At 44.3% G+C, this 12,341-nt stretch overlaps 1 long non-coding RNA gene and 1 other non-coding gene across 2 annotated transcripts; both read left to right on the forward strand.

The window, feature by feature from the left end:
* Nucleotides 1-3,127: 3,127 nt before the first annotated feature.
* On the forward strand, nucleotides 3,128-5,071 carry LOC139416344 (uncharacterized). Its single transcript, XR_011635087.1, has 3 exons — nucleotides 3,128-3,233; nucleotides 3,412-3,521; nucleotides 3,608-5,071. It is a non-coding gene; the product is annotated as an uncharacterized lncRNA (long non-coding RNA).
* A 3,423-nt stretch (nucleotides 5,072-8,494) lies between these two features.
* On the forward strand, nucleotides 8,495-8,549 carry LOC139418293 (U7 small nuclear RNA). The gene has a single exon (XR_011635296.1). It is a non-coding gene; the product is annotated as a U7 small nuclear RNA (small nuclear RNA).
* Nucleotides 8,550-12,341: the final 3,792 nt, after the last annotated feature.

Here is a 12,341-nt window from a genome sequence, read left to right on the forward strand (position 1 = left end):
TAACCTTCTCTCTTATGTAACCATACCCAACGTAACATGTCATACTAATTTTATTATCACACATTTACTGTGTTACATCTAGTCTTTGAGGCCAGGCTGGCTAGTGGAACATCTAATATCCCCCTACAGCATTCCCTGAAATCAAGTGGGTGTGAAGTTCATTATCCAAGGCGGTGCAGATGGCTGCACTGAAGTAAACATGTTCTCCTTATGAACCCCCAGGAGATTGTGTGTATGTGTATGGGTGTCTGTCTGTGTCTGTATGTCTGCATATCTGTCTGTGAGGGACTAAGACTCCAGCTGTGTCCTCCTGCAGACGGAGCTCAGTGAGTCTGCGGCAGACGTCACTCTGCAGCGTCTAGACGAGTGTCTGGGAGTCACTGAGGACGGAGGCTGCGGTGCTGCAGAAGCAGACGCCGTCCCCAGAGGTGTGCAGCGCAGCCCAGACCAAGCCGAGCGTGAAGCTCCTGGCCCACAGGAATGGGCAGGGGGGCCTAGAGGAGGGCCAGCTGATCACGGTGGCAACAATGCCTATGGTGAGGCTCCACAGGGGCCACTGAAACAGGCAAGTAGACAGTGTATGACTTTGTTGTTTTCTAGGTGGACGGTATGAATTGAATGTATGAGTTTCTGTGTATCTGTAGTTGTTGTCAGAGTGCACCCGCCTGCTCCAGCTAACCAGAGCTTAGGTACTCACCCTGCATCAGCTCAAAGCCTGGGCCCTCAATGACTGTATGCAGGATGACACAGACACACAGAGGTTAGATTGCCTTTCTGATAACCAGTCTGCTGACTTTTGACACTGACCTCTCCTCTAACCTCAGGTTCAGAGACAATGTTCCAGGTGAGTGCTGAGGACATGAGCTCTGTAGATGAGGGTCTGCTGACGCTAATACTGAGCTCCCCCATCCATGTCTGGGTGTCCTGTGGAGAGCCCTACCTCCCTTCAAATGGTGAGATGCACACACACACACACACACACACACACACACACACACACACACACACAAGGGAATTTTGATATTATGAAATTGGATGTAAATAAATGTACAGTCATTTCTTTGCTCCTTTCTCTTACTCCTACAGCACATTAGTCCATCCTGTTTATTCTTGTTCAGTTATTTTCTTGCCTGTGGGTGAATCTTGGCAGCATTGCCCTGGGGGGGGGGGGGGGGCAGACGAGACGCTTCTTCATTTAATAACACATTTCACGCATGGCCTGTAATGGCGAGATGCTAATGAGACGTGTGTTTTGCTGCCTGGATGATGATTTTGCAGATAATGTTCTCTTTGCTTAAGCCTTGTACGAACTCTAGGCAACAATTAGGGGGTTCGTGAAGCACTGCACATTTCTATACACATAATCCCGGCGTGTGCGTTATGTTGCCTGAGTTGTCAGGAGAAGAGAGAAGCTGCAGAGGGCTTTGTGGCTCCGGAAGGAGAGAGAGTACTGACTGACCTGGGGATCAAGAGACACAAGATGAGGCACCTGAAAGCTTTGCTCTGCTTTCCATCTGTCATGGCTGCTGTGGCTTCATGAAATACGCGGCGATAATGCATCCCAGTGAACGTATTTCAATTCTGTGACATTTGAAAACCTAGTGTCGTGTGGCTAGCCTGATCTACCATCCCTGACCTAACCATTGCGAATCCATGTGGCGAAACCGAAGGTAAACTGGCGAGAGGAGGATGGTGGAACCCGGCCATCCCGTGTCCTCATCATGTACTATGCAGGAATAAACTAGATTTGCTCACTCAATGACATTGCAGCTCTGTTAGTATAGGCAGTGTTCCTCCTTGTACGCATGGGTACAATCTTGGGTGTAGAATGGCCCCTAACAGTGTTCTCTCTCTACCCCTGCGTTCACCCAGGCCGCCGGTTCTCCAGACCGGACCAAGCCTCCCTGGTACCCACCCAGAGTCCTGCCAGGCCTGTAGTGGATGAGCAAAGCTGGCTACAGCCCAGCCATGAGGAACTGACTCTGGACCAGGAGCTGCACAACACTGACTTTGCTGATAACGACTTTACTGAGGAAAAATGTACTTACAGCAACTGGGATATGTGGTTGTCTCACCCAGCTACCTTAAAATGAATGCCCTTCACTATAAGTCGCTCTGGATAAGAGCATCTGCTAAATGACTAACATGTCCAATGTGAAACTGTATCACTGGTAGGAGATGCTGAGAGCACTCTTCTGATATAGGCATGGTACTGAGGAGCATGGTAGTAGCAGGGATATGATCCTTCCGAGGTTAGATAGTGACCTTATAAGGGTTTTGATCCTTCCGAGGTTAAATAGTGACCTTATAAGGGTTTTTATTCTTCCGAGGTTAGATAGTGACCGTATAAGGGTTTTGATCCTTCCGAGGTTAAATAGTGACCTTATAAGGGTTTTTATTCTTCCGAGGTTAGATAGTGACCGTATAAGGGTTTTGATCCTTCCGAGGTTAGATAGTGACCTTATAAGAGTTTTGATCCTTCCGAGGTTAGATAGTTTTGATGCCTTATAATCATGTGGTGTTGATAATCCCTTTTTCTCTTTACAGACTCGACTTGCTGAGATGGAGGCCCTCCCAGAGAAAGGCCACAGGCCTCTTCCACAGAAGACTTCCCAGGAACTGTACCATCAGCCTGATGTCAAAAGAATTCAGGTGTACCACAGTGGAGACAGGCATGTATCTGTCCACGTCTAGGGGCAAAGCATCGAAGAGGTACTTCCTCCAAATAGAGAGTCGGATATATCATACTCCAGTCTAGATTGTCTATGGGGCGCCGTTTGTAGCATGCTATATTTTGTGACAAAGAGAGCGGAGGCGCCAGGTAGCCTAGCAGTTAAGAACGTTGGGCCAATAACTGGTTTGAATCCCTGGGTTGACTATGGGAAAAACCTGTCAATGTACCCTTGAGCAAAAGCACTTAACCCTGATTGCTCCTGTAAGTCTCTCTGGATAAGAGCGTCTGCTTAAATGACTCATGTGAATTTCATGCCGCAGAATTAATATTTTTCACAAAACATAGCTAGCACGTGACAAACAGCGCCCCCCTATATCTCCTCGGTGACTGTGTTGCTATATGTTGCAGCTGCTGAGCTGCAGTACTGTGAGGCTGGCCCTGTCCAGGTCCGCCCCCAGGCTATACGCTGCAGACGGCAGGCTTCTGAGCTCCTGGGTGGACATCCACAGGGACATGCTACTGTGTGTGTCAACAGGACAGCCCTTCATCAGCCCTGAAGGTCAGCAGGCCCTGGTTCACCTCTAAACTCTGACCCCTCCTACTGACTGTCACACAGAGAGTAGGGGTTATTCTGATGTTTCGGTTAATAGAAAGAAAGTGAAATACATTCCTGTGGATTGCTCATTTATACAGATCTATTTACATGAGCATTTGGGCTGTCTTTTCTCTCTGTCCAGATTGTGGGGACAAGATTGAGATGAGAGCTACCTTCGCTCGAATGATGAGATCTCTAGACTCTGGTAATACCACAACAGACAGGGGACCAAAGGAGCACCTGACTACCACAGTAAGAGGAGATGGGATAACTGTACCAGTACATTATGCTACTACTGGTTATATAGATGATTCATATTTGTGTACTGTCTTTTTTAGATTCCACGTGGCTGCCATTCTCTCCATTGGGCTGCAGAAGCATAGAACTGTTACAAAACAACTGTACCATGCCTGATCAAGATTGGTGTTATCCACTGTTGTTGGACTGTCGCTACGTTCAAGCAATTCCCAATGGGGCAGTAGCTACCAGGAACCGTGTGATGTTATATATTCACCACGAGTGGGAAGCAGTGGTATAAGCGAGTCAGAAACTCAGCAAAAAAAAAGAAACGTCCCTGTCAGGACCCTGTCTTTCAAAGATAAATTCGTAAAAATCAAAATAATTTCAACATATCTTCATTGTAAAGGGTTTAAACACTGTTTACCATGCTTGTTCAATGAACCATAAACAATTAATGAACATGCACCTGTGGAACCCGTCGTTTTACAGACGGTAGGCAATTAAGGTCACAGTTATGAAAACTTAGGACACTAAAGAGGCCTTTCTACTGACTCTGAAAAACACCAAAGGAAAGATGACCAGGGTGAACGTGCCTTAGGCATGCTGCAAGGAGGTATAAGGACTGCAGATGTGGACAGGGCAATACATTGCAATGTCCGTACTGTGAAACGCCTAAGACAGCGCTACAGGGAGACAGGACGGACAGCTGATCCTCCTCGCAGTGGCAGACCACGTGTAACAACACCTGCACAGGATCGGTACATCCAAACATCACAACAGCGGGACAGGTACAGGATGGCAACAACAACTGCCCGAGTTACACGAGGAACTCACAATCCCTCCATCAGTGCTCAGACTGTCCGCAATAGGCTGAGAGAGGCTGGACTGAGGGCTTGTAGGCCTGTTGTAAGGCAAGTCCTCACCAGACATCACCGGCAACAACGTCGCCTATGGGCACAAACCCACCGTCGCTCGCCCAGACAGGACTGGCAAAAAAGTGCTCTTCACTGACAAGTCGCGGTTTTGTCTCACCAGAGGTGATGGTCGGATTCTCGTTTATCGTTGAAGGAATGAGCGTTACACCGAGGCCTGTACTCTGGATTGATTTGGAGGTGGAGTGTCCGTCATGGTCTGGGGCGGCGTGTCACAGCATCATCGGACAGAGCTTGTTGTCATTGCAGGAAATCTCAACACTGTGCATTACAGGGAAGACATCCTCCTCCCTCATGTGGTACCCTTCCTGCAGGCTCATCCTGACATAACCCTCGAGCATGACAATGCCACCAGCTATACTGCTCGTTCTGTGCGTGATTTCCTGCAATACAGCTATGTCAGTGTTCTGCCATGGCCAGCGAAGAGCCCGGATCTCAATCCCTTTGAGCACGTCTAGGGCTATCCCCCCCGCCCAGAAATGCCTGGGAACTTGCAGGTGCCTTGGTGGAAGAGTGGGGTAACATCTCACAGCAAGAAGTGGCATATATGGTGCAGTCCACGAGGAGGAGATGCACTGCATTACTTAATGCAGCTGGTGGCCACACCAGATACTGACTGTTACTTTTGATTTTGACCCCCCCTTTGATCAGGGACATGTTATTCCATTTCTGTTAGTCACATGTCTGTGGAACTTGTTAAGTTTATGTCACAGTTGTTGAATCTTGTTATGTGCATACAAATATTTACACATCTTCAGTTTGCTGAAAATAAACGCAGTTGACAGTGAGACGTTTCTTTTTTTTTGCTGAGTTGATATGATGTGTGCAAGTCTGTGCTGAGTGTGTTTTTATTTATTTTATTTTATTTCACCTTTATTTAACCAGGTAGGCTAGTTGAGAACAAGTTCTCATTTACAACTGCGACCTGGCCAAGGTAAAGCATAGCAGTGTGAACAGACAACAACACAGAGTTACACATGGAGTAAACAATAAACAAGTCAATAACACAGTAGAAAAAAAAGAAAGAGTCTATATACATTGTGTGCAAAAGGCATGAGGAGGTAGGCGAATAATTATAATTTAGCAGATTAACACTGGAGTGATACATGATCAGATGGTCATGTACAGGTAGAGATATTGGTGTGCAAAAGAGCAGAAAAGTAAATAAATAAAAACAGTATGGGGATGAGGTAGGTAAATTGGGTGGGCTATTTACAGATGGACTATGTACAGCTGCAGCGATCAGTTAGCTGCTCAGATAGCAGATGTTTAAAGTTGGTGAGGGAGATAAAAGTCTCCAACTTCAGCGATGTTTACAATTCGTTCCAGTCACAGGCAGCAGAGAACTGGAAGGAAAGGCGGCCAAATGAGGTGTTGGCTTTAGGGATGATCGGTGAGATACACCTGCTGGAGCGCGTGCTACGGGTCAGTGTTGCCATCGTGACCAGTGAACTGAGATAAGGCAGAGCTTTACCTAGCATGGACTTGTAGATGACCTGTAGCCAGTGGGTCTGGCGACGAATATTTAGCGAGGGCCAGCCGACTAGAGCATACAGGTCGCAGTGGTGAGTGGTATAAGGTGCTTTAGTAACGAAACGGATGGCACTGTGATAAACTGCATCTAGTTTTCTGAGTAGAGTATTGGAAGCTATTTTGTCGATGACATCGCCGATGTCAGTTTTACTAGGGTGTGAATCATTGACCTTGGTTTGTTATGATATGTATGATGATGATGATGATACTATTGAATTCGAACCATAATAAACACTATTCAGAACCAAAGAGGAATAATGTATGCTTTGTCTTCTCTTCAGATTTGTCTGAAGGAGTTTACTGTAAATGCTCCATGCCCTTCTGTAAGCTTGAGTTGCTTTCAAGTTTCAAAGTTGATTTGTCACATGCACAGGGTACAGCAGTTGTAAAACAACACCATGAAATGCTTTCTTGCAAGCGCTTTCCCAAATGTGCAGTAATGAAAGTAATAACATAGATATGAAAAACACAAGAAATACGAGAGAATACCGGGTGACGTGACTGTTGATTGCTGTATAATTGGATACTAGTGTCTCAACACCGCCCCCTAGAGCCAAGTAATCTAATGAAGGAAGGCAATTTGATACACCTCCATACTATGCAAAAAAATGGGTGTGGCTTTTGATTGTAAAGTATCCCTGTCCTGAAGTATGTTCCAAAACATTTGTCAGCCAATGCTTAAAACGAACAGCAGATGGCACTAATGCACCAGATTTCCATTAGTGTACCAACCAAAGCAAAGCACACAATAGGCTGGCTACCTTACTACCCCAGTACTCTTTATTGCTGTCCATCTCTGTAAACTTCTTATTTCGCGCAGAACAACAGCTGAGCTGTAACTGCTGCAGGCAGCGTTGTGGGTAATGGTGTGGAGATTTAGGGCTGGTAATTGGAGGTTTACAGTGTTGAGCGAGAACAGAAGTGGACTGTATACCCCAGCTTTACTCTGGGCTTATATGAATCGTCTGCCGTGACTATTATTTAACATACAGTCTCCCAGATAATTGGGAGCGTTCTCCAAAGTAATTTCTGATTTTATGATTCTCTCTCCATATAACTCCTTCTAAATCTCAAAGATGAAATGTTCTTTTCATGGCTTGCATTTATTAGAAAGTGCTTCAATGAGAGTTACGTTTGAGATCTTAATCTGATGATATTGCAGATTACATGGCCTTTTATTTTCAGCTCTTGGTACAGAAATGATGTAATAGAAGGCGTTTCAGTTGGACGTTATGATGACCATTCAGTCCAGTTGTGTACCCTATCCGTCTCTAGCTCACCTACCACTAGCACGGTCTTGACCCCACAGTTGATATTGTCACTCCTGACTTCCTGATCTGAGCACCTCAACTGCATTCCCATTGGGCACACAACGGTCGAATCAACGTTGTTTCCACGTCATTTCAATGAAATGATGTTGACCCAACGTGGAATAGACGTTGAATTGCCGTCTGTGCCCAGTGGGGTTTGTGCTGTAATCGCTTGGAGACAGTCGGTTAAAGCAGGTTTAGTCAGAGCACCCAGGTTTAAAAAAAATAGGCACGGTGACCTTGGTTTAGATCAATGTCAGCTCTGCTAGTCATATTCCGGACAACAGTTGCATACCCTGGAAGAACCTCTAGTCCCAACAGACCACTGAAATAAGACAAGCTACACTCTTAGGAGAAAAAGGTGCTATCTAGAACCTAAAAAGGTTCTTGACAATGGCCATAGGATTTACCAAGACACCATAAACAGATCTGGAACCAGGCTCGGTGACAACACGGAGATGACTTTCATCCATGTCTTGGATTCTGGCCTGGGGAAATGCTCTACTTCTAAAATACACCTGTGTGATGTCAAGGAAGGGAACCGCTGGACTACACCTACATAGCCCCACTCTTAGTGAGACCAATTCTAATGAAGCTGAATGTTAATGGATAGGTCCAACCAGGAGAGGCCTGAGGAGACTGTCTGCCTTGCACCTTAGTAAGTACGGTAGTTATAGTAAACTAACAAATGATGCAAAATACTGTAGAATACTATACTACACACAGTAGTATCCCTTGATCATGTGTAGTACTAACTATAGAATTGTGTTGTATACTGTAGAATACTATAGCAAATACTACAGTACTATTTACACACAAAATGGTTGTAAATACTACAGTATTATTCCATTTTTTTAAAATAAGTACTTCAGTGTCTGTGAAAACACTACAGTATTTAATTGGCCTGCACTCTGCCAATTCCCCTTCCCCATGTACCAATTTGTGCCACCCGTAAGTGAGAAACCTATATGCCAAGTATAGACCATATATTGTGTTCCTTACAGGTTATAGAAAATATCCATTCAGACTCCAGTCCTACCTACCTACAGGTCACAGAATGTTGGTGGCAGGGGATGGGCTCATGGCAGTGGCTGGAGCGGAATAAGTGGAATGGTTTCAAATGGTTTCCATGTGTTTGATAACATCCCTCTGTTCCGGCCATTATTCTGAGCCATTCTCCCCTCAGCAGCCTCCACTGTTACAGCTTATGAACAATTTGCTCTTTTAGTATTTCTCCAGTAGGTTTCCTCAAGGAGAAAGCCTCCACTTCTATGTCTAAAATAATTCAACAGAAACGCCATAGTAAATACTACAGTAATGTAAATAAAAACACTACAGGAAATACTACAGTCTATAACCTGTAGGGAACACAATATATGGTCTTTACTTGGCATATACAGTAGGTGTCTCACTTATGAGTGGCACAAATTGGTATATGGGGAGGGGCATTGGTAGAGTATATGCTAATTAAATACTGTAGTGTTTTTGCAGAAACTGTAGTATTATTATTATTTTTACATGTGAATAATACTGTATAATTATTTTTTTTAATGTGAATAATACTGTAGTATACTACAGTCTTCAAAACACTACAGTAATTACTATAGCATATACTACAGTGAAATGTAAATGCTACAGTATACTACAGTTACCTACAGTAAGGTCTGCAAAAACACTACAGTGAATACTATAGTATTTATATCATAGTATACTATAGTATTTTTTCATGTTGGTAGGACATTAAAACTTTACCACTCTGGCGGATTGACTCCCATTACTTTTAATGATTTTAAATGAGCTGGACCCATTGGCTTGTTTCGGCTTTTTTTTTTACAACTTTTCTTTCTATTGCCTCTGGGTCCTCTGTTGTGGGCTATTGGCTTTGAGGTCCTGGCCATGGAAATCAGCTGGATTTCCACATGTCCGTGCGACAATGTATCACATTGTTGGGACAGAAATTGCAGGAGTAATAGAAATGTTGGTTGTTTGGAGATCAATAAAATGTAGGATGTCTCTAGAATGTAGCTTATCTCGTCTGAATTGCTTAGTTAGGGAGAAATGACCATGATATTGTTTCCAAATAGCAAAAGACGTGTCTGCACCTGCACTCTGTACTTTCTTACAATAGCCTTGTGGGTAAAAAAAATAAAATAGATATGATCTCAATTAAGAAGTATTGTTTCACCTTTTTGGGAGTTGTGTGTCAATCATCATTCATTACTAGTTACAGTAATTCCTCTATTTATTTTGGGCCCACCAGTATTCCTGTACAACAAACAACACTTCTCACTTCACTCCTGAGCATTTGGAGTCCGTTTGGATCTCTCAGCACGTTACTGCCTCCCCATCCATATTCATAGGCCCACTTTGAATGACAGCAATTGAAGGGAAAGGACCGTGAAACTCATCCTGTTATCCCAGTTTTTACGATGCCTGAGAGTAGCGTGTGTTACTGATCTAAAATTGAATATCATAATTCCTCCAACAAGGCCCTGGTTCAGCCGTCACAGAGCACAGGAGAGGCCAGGGCTCATTCTACGCTCTACCAATGCAGTATTGTAATAGCTTTAACAGTTGTCAGCCCCGAGTGATAATTTACAGTCTCACGCCTCCATCTGTGATACAGAAGATGCACATCGCTTCGGTAAAGCACCGCACCTATACGAGATGCATCTCGGGAAATATACATTAGAAAACGTGGCATTAAAATTCACGAGTGAGATTTGGGTTTAATTCATGCAGTGTGCGCCCGGAGCTGTATATTTACATGCTTCAGTGTTTATAAAGCGTCCGAGTGTGAGTTGGGACAGAGAAAGATGACATATAATGAGGATTTAACTAGGAGGCGCAGAGAAATGGATTTCATAAAGTGCAGGGGATATTTGATTGGATGTCTTCTACAATGGATGTACCCGCTGTGCTCCTTGCACTGGATCCACCAGACTATAGCCTCAGAAGCAGTCCATTTCCAATGCGAGCTACACTGTTTGCTCCCCAGAGCGCTTTTGTAAATGTGTAACTACTTTTCAGCTTCATCCATCTTTTTGGAAAATCGCTTTCTCAGTTCTCCGTTCCCATTTTCTGACCATTTCATTGTATAGGCTACATATTCCATGGGTTTAACTATTTCCTCCAAAAAATGCATTCAACTTTAGCTTGCTTTGGATTTATCACGGGAGTATAATTAAATCAGGAATATGACTCATGTCTAGGCAGCTTCAGTCCTTTGATACTGGTACGCTTTGGTATGTTTTCATTTGAGCTAATCATGCTGGGACCAAAGAAAAGTAACTATTGTATTAATGATTTCTCCAGAAAGGAGCATGTGTATTTACAGTATGCCAGTGAGTGGGCTATCTGGAAATACTAAGCATTCACTCACACTGACGCATGCAGCATCCACACACCTTTGTTCAACCATCGACCATCCTCTGTGACCTTCACCGCAAACGGTACATGGAGGCTCACGCTGTACAGCAAACTGCCAACTCCACTGTGTACGACAGAACCTTGCACTTCCACTTAGACTGACAGCCATATACATCACAAAGACAAGTCATTATCAAATCTCTCCCGGCAGACCTGTTTCTCCTTTCCTTCTATGGGTAAATTGAGGCCAGGTGTCGCATTTCTAACCTCATACCTTTGATAAACCTGCCCTGACAACGCTGATGATTAATGGAAGGCGAAAAGCATTGAATCGGGATTGAGAGAGACACATGGCAAATGACTGACAGGCGACCAAATTAGGTGGTGTTCTAAATGACGATATTACCCGGCCTCCTTTTCAACACCACCGAGTAATCATTTATTCAAGTCCCCAACCCCCACACACACACAGAAAGAGAGAGCATACAGGTGTGTAATGCACAACATGGTGACAAGGTGATGGCAAGGCCAGGGAGCCACTGTGGTTGGATCGATACTTCATTTAGCCACCCAGGTTTAGTCTCTCGTTCCTGTATCACACTCAACATCAGCTTCCTGTATCACACTCAACATCAGCTTCCTGTATCACACTCAACATCAGCTGTATCAAACAAAAGAAACAGCTTTCTGGAAACACCTACCAAAACGATGGCTGTCGTTATTTCCCCAGGAGGACACACTGGGGGGATTAAAGATACCAAGGTGCCCGTGCAAACTCACACGCGCACACTGCAGCGGTGGTCAGAACAAAGGTCGTTCGTAACAGTTACAAGTAAGAGAAAAAGGTCATGGGACACAATTAATACTGTTTTATGGACACTGATTTGGTGGATGGGGGGGGGAAAGTGTCAGCATCCCTTCATGTCTATTTGGAATCATAAGCCTATTCGCTGAGGCTTTATTTTACTGGATGGAAACAAAGCCGATATGGGAAACCTGGCTCTCATCAATACATCTAAAGTGGCATCCGCTTAGAAAGGCTATGGCTTTGAACACACATAAAACGACACAGGGAGTGTACCACAAGGTGAGTACTAATTCCACCTGCATTTCACCATGCTAAATTGTGAACAACATCATCACAGCATGAGAGAGAGCACACAGACTACTTAGTAGGATTACAGTACATTGATGAGGTTCCTTGATCAGGTAAGAAAGGGTTTGAAATGGTATAAACTCTGCTCAGGCAAAGTTTCGAGAGACCCGTGACATTGGAGTCATTGTTGTTTGATTTTGTGTATTGTTTCGTCTTCTCCCAACAATGCTATTTCTCTGAGTGACTCTGGCTAGTCTTTTCCTGCATCGTCCCCTGAATGTGGGGTTGTATATGATGCCGCTGTATTGGACTGTCCTCTAATTATTGAACAAGTCAAAATTGACAAACACATTTTCTACTTAGGGGTCAAAGGCCAAGGAAATAGCGGGGTTGCCTCGCTGACGATGTGACACCAAAGTAGAAGTAATTGCCGCAAAGAAACTAGACTGTCGGACCATTTGTCAACAGCAAACGTGCTGTTTTTAGAGAATTGACACATAGCTAGAAACAGCAGTACATAAACGGCCTTTCATGTGATCCTTATGATTTTCACAACTGAGGTGGAGAGACCAACGGAGGACAACATATGGGG

This window comes from Oncorhynchus clarkii, chromosome 1, assembly GCF_045791955.1.
Source record: "Oncorhynchus clarkii lewisi isolate Uvic-CL-2024 chromosome 1, UVic_Ocla_1.0, whole genome shotgun sequence".
Lineage (NCBI taxonomy): Eukaryota > Metazoa > Chordata > Actinopteri > Salmoniformes > Salmonidae > Oncorhynchus > Oncorhynchus clarkii.